The sequence below is a fragment of the Schistocerca gregaria genome, chromosome 10 (genome assembly GCF_023897955.1).
Source record: "Schistocerca gregaria isolate iqSchGreg1 chromosome 10, iqSchGreg1.2, whole genome shotgun sequence".
NCBI classification, from domain to species: domain Eukaryota; kingdom Metazoa; phylum Arthropoda; class Insecta; order Orthoptera; family Acrididae; genus Schistocerca; species Schistocerca gregaria.
The window spans coordinates 59,873,626-59,878,213 of record NC_064929.1 but is presented as its reverse complement, the minus strand read 5'-3'; the positions used below and the strand labels follow the sequence as shown (position 1 = coordinate 59,878,213).

Below are 4,588 nucleotides of genomic sequence, written 5' to 3'. Positions count from 1 at the left end.
GCGGGCGTAGCTCAGATGGTAGAGCGCTCGCTTAGTATGCGAGAGGTGCTGGGATCAATACCCAGTGCCTACAGAATTTTTAACACACCTACATGGGCACCTTGCCATGCAAGTGGAATAATTCACAGCCAGCAGATGTGTCTAGGAAGATACAAGCCAATGATTAGCATCCACAATTGGCAAGCGTGCTGTTATTAGTGCGCAGGAAGCACCCTCCTCCCACGCCTACACTTAATTTAGAAACAGTACAAGTGTTCCCGTAAGATTCTCAAGCCTATGTCGGAAAGATCTGCCTTGCGCCGAGTTCACGTAAATCCCACTGCACATTCCTATTCTTTGCGTGCAGTCGGCTGCTACTGGTGTTGCTAGTTGTGACTGCTGATAACAGATGCCGTAGCAATCAATTCATGGAGTGAGTTGTATGTTTTGCGATAGTCTGTCTCTGACAAGCAAGCACAGGTGACATAGGTGCGAACACAGGAAGCTAGCAGACCCTCGCTGCCTGCAGACACCGAGCAGCCACACTAGGAGGGCGGCCTAAGCCGTAGGCGAAATGTGCTCATTCGTTTTGGCGCGACGTCGAACTATAAATAATGCTGTCATTAGCGTGAGCGTCGTGGAAAGTCGGAAAAGTCTTCTGCGTGGGTGAGTGCCAAGTTTGGGGAGCGTTTTGTAGTATGCGCAGTGCAATGGAGACCCGGAAACTTGTTGTGGCCCAGTGTTTTGCAGTTGGACGACAAGATTGGTACACAGTAGTAAAGAGCGAGGCACTGAGTTGGCATGAATAATGGAGTGCACAATGGGGCTCGAGATGTGTTTGTTACCTCAGGTGCTGTATGATAGTTGACAAGGAGTGAAAACGGAGCAATTTGTGACGGCTCTTTCAATTTAAGACGTTAAAAACAGACGGAATTTGCATTTGTAATACCAGACCATCGAAACTACTTGGAACTTTTGTGTATATGAACGTGTCCGCGCCTTTGTACTCTGCTCCCTTCACCTCTACAAACCAACCAACCATCGTGTCCGTGCGCATCAGAGTCGCAAAGAATGGGGAATTGCGCAGTTTGGTCGTGCATGTGGCGTAGCTCAGTTGGTAGAGCGTTCGCTTCGCATGTGAAAGGTGCAGGGTTCAAGCCGCGGCGCCTTCATTTTTTGTGGTCAGTGCATGGTAAGTGTTGGTCGCGGCGAACCTAAAGGCACGCAAGATGTTGCAAAGCCAGCGTCACAGACTGATATGATGTATACTGACGTAAGGAGAGCAAGATGTAAGTGTGGGGACCGGCTGTTATCGAGGTGTCATCGAGTGCAGATCTGTCTTAGGTATCACGGCTTAACCTCATTGAAGTCTAGAGGGTGGACAACACGTTCGTCTTACTCAGACCGGTGTCCGAACTCTATTTTCAACGTTATACGTGCCACTTTCATTGTGGCCAACTACGATTCGATACAGAATACACGAAAGCTGAAAGACACCCTAACGGATACATAGAGAGTAGTGTTTGTCTGCTGAATAATGGGAGTGCAAGGGTCTGTATCGTCTATATGGCTGTATGTAGCACCATTAGTCTTCGGGGAGGCGGGCGTAGCTCGGATGGTAGAGCGCTCGCTTAGTATGCGAGAGGTACTGGGATCAATACCCAGTGCCTCCAGAATTTTTAACACACCTACATGCGCACCTTGCCATGCAAGTGGAATAATTCACAGCCAGCAGATGTGTCTAGGAAGATACAAGCGAATGATTAGCATCCACAATTGGAAAGCGTGCTGTTATTAGTGCGCATGAAGCACCCTCCTCCCACGCCTACACTTAATTTAGAAACAGTACAAGTGTTCCCGTAAGATTCTCAAGCCTATGTCGGAAAGATCTGCCTTGCGCCGAGTTCACGTAAATCCCACTGCACATTCCTATTCTTTGCGTGCAGTCGGCTGCTACTGGTGTTGCTAGTTGTGACTGCTGATAACAGATGCCGTAGCAATCAATTCATGGAGTGAGTTGTATGTTTTGCGATAGTCTGTCTCTGACAAGCAAGCACAGGTGACATAGGTGCGAACACAGGAAGCTAGCAGACCCTCGCCGTCTGCAGACACCGAGCAGCCACACTAGGAGGGCGGCCTAAGCCGTAGGCGAAATGTGCTCATTCGCTTTGGCGCGACGTCGAACTATAAATAATGCTGTCACTAGCGTGAGCGTCGTGGAAAGTCGGAAAAGTCGGCTGCGTGGGTGGGTGCCAAGTTTGGGGAGCGTTTCGTAGTATGCGCAGTGCAATGGAGACGCGGAAACTTGTTGTGGCCCAGTGTTTTGCAGTTGGACGACAAGATTGGTACACAGTAGTAAAGAGCGAGGCACTGAGTTGGCATGAATAATGGAGCGCACAATGGGGCTCGAGATGTGTTTGTTACCTCAGGTGCTGTATGATTGTCGACAAGGAGTGAAAACGGAGCAATTTGTGACGGCTCTTTCAATTTAAGACGTTAAAAACAGACGGAATTTGCATTTGTAATACCAGAGCATCGAAACTACTTGGAACTTTTGTGTATATGAACGTGTCCGCGCCTTTGTACTCTGCTCCCTTCACCTCTACAAACCAACCAACCATCGTGTCCGTGCGCATCAGAGTCGCAAAGAGTGGGGAATAGCGCAGTTTGGTCGTGCATGTGGCGTAGCTCAGTTGGTAGAGCGTTCGCTTCGCATGTGAAAGGTGCAGGGTTCAAGCCGCGGCGCCTTCATTTTTTGTGGTCAGTGCATGGTAAGTGTTGGTCGCGGCGAACCTAAAGGCACGCAAGATGTTGCAAAGCCAGCGTCACAGACTGATATGATGTATACTGACGTAAGGAGAGCAAGATGTAAGTGTGGGGACCGGCTGTTATCGAGGTGTCATCGAGTGCAGATCTGTCTTAGGTATCACGGCTTAACCTCATTGAAGTCTAGAGGGTGGACAACACGTTCGTCTTACTCAGACCGGTGTCCGTACTCTATTTTCAACGTTATACGTGCCACTTTCATTGCGGCCAACAACGATTCGATACAGAATGCACGAAAGCTGAAAGACACCCTAACAGATACATAGAGAGTAGTGTTTGTCTGCTGAATAATGGGAGTGCAAGGGTCTGTGTCGTCTATATGGCTGTATGTAGCACCATTAGTCTTCGGGGGGGCGGGCATAGCTCAGATGGTAGAGCGCTCGCTTAGTATGCGAGAGGTACTAGGATCAATACCCAGTGCTTCCAGAATTTTTAACACACCTACATGCGCACCTTGCCATGCAAGTGGAATAATTCTCAGCCTGCAGATGTGTCTAGGAAGATACAAGTGAATGATTAGCATCCACAATTGGCAAGCGTGCTGTTATTAGTGGGCGGGAAGCACCCTCCTCCCACGCCTACACTTAATTTAGAAACAGTACAAGTGTTCCCGTAAGATTCTCAAGCCTATGTCGGAAAGATCTGCCTTGCGCCGAGTTCACGTAAATCCCACTGCACATTCCTATTATTTGCGTGCAGTCGGCTGCTACTGGTGTTGCTAGTTGTGACTGCTGATAACAGATGCCGTAGCAATCAATTCATGGAGTGAGTTGTATGTTTTGCGATAGTCTGTCTCTGACAAGCAAGCACAGGTGACATAGGTGCGAACACAGGAAGCTAGCAGACCCTCGCTGCCTGCAGACACCGAGCAGCCACACTAGGAGGGCGGCCTAAGCCGTAGGCGAAGTGTGCTCATTCGCTTTGGCGCGACGTCGAACTATAAATAATGCTGTCACTAGCGTGAGCGTCGTGGAAAGTCGGAAAAGTCGGCTGCGTGGGTGAGTGCCAAGTTTGGGGAGCGTTTCGTAGTATGCGCAGTGCAATGGAGACGCGGAAACTTGTTGTGGCCCAGTGTTTTGCAGTTGGACGACAAGATTGGTACACAGTAGTAAAGAGCGAGGCACTGAGTTGGCATGAATAATGGAGTGCACAATGGGGCTCGAGATGTGTTTGTTACCTCAGGTGCTGTATGATTGTCGACAAGGAGTGAAAACGGAGCAATTTGTGACGGCTCTTTCAATTTAAGACGTTAAAAACAGACGGAATTTGCATTTGTAATACCAGAGCATCGAAACTACTTGGAACTTTTGTGTATATGAACGTGTCCGCGCCTTTGTACTCTGCTCCCTTCACCGCTACAAACCAACCAACGATCGTGTCCGTGCGCATCAGAGTCGCAAAGAATGGGGAATAGCGCAGTTTGGTCGTGCATGGGGCGTTGCTCAGTTGGTAGAGCGATCACTTCGCATGTGAAAGGTGCAGTGTTCAAGCCGCGGCGCCTCCATTTTTTGTGGTCAGTGCATGGTAAGTGTTGGTCGCGGCGAACCTAAAGGCACGCAAGATGTTGCAAAGCCAGCGTCACAGACTGATATGATATATACTGACGTAAGGAGAGCAAGATGTAAGTGTGGGGACCGGCTGTTATCGAGGTGTCATCGAGTGCAGATCTGTCTTAGGTATCACAGCTTAACCTCATTGAAGTCTAGAGGGTGGACAACACGTTCGTCTTACTCAGAGCGGTGTCCGAACTCTATTTTCAACGTTATACGTGCCACTTTCATTG

The 4,588-nt window shown here is 49.1% G+C and overlaps 1 non-coding gene across 1 annotated transcript; it reads left to right on the top strand.

Moving 5' to 3' along the window:
• On the top strand, positions 1–73 carry Trnat-agu (transfer RNA threonine (anticodon AGU)). The gene has a single exon. It is a non-coding gene; the product is annotated as a tRNA-Thr (tRNA).
• The last annotated feature ends 4,515 nt before the right edge of the window (positions 74–4,588 follow it).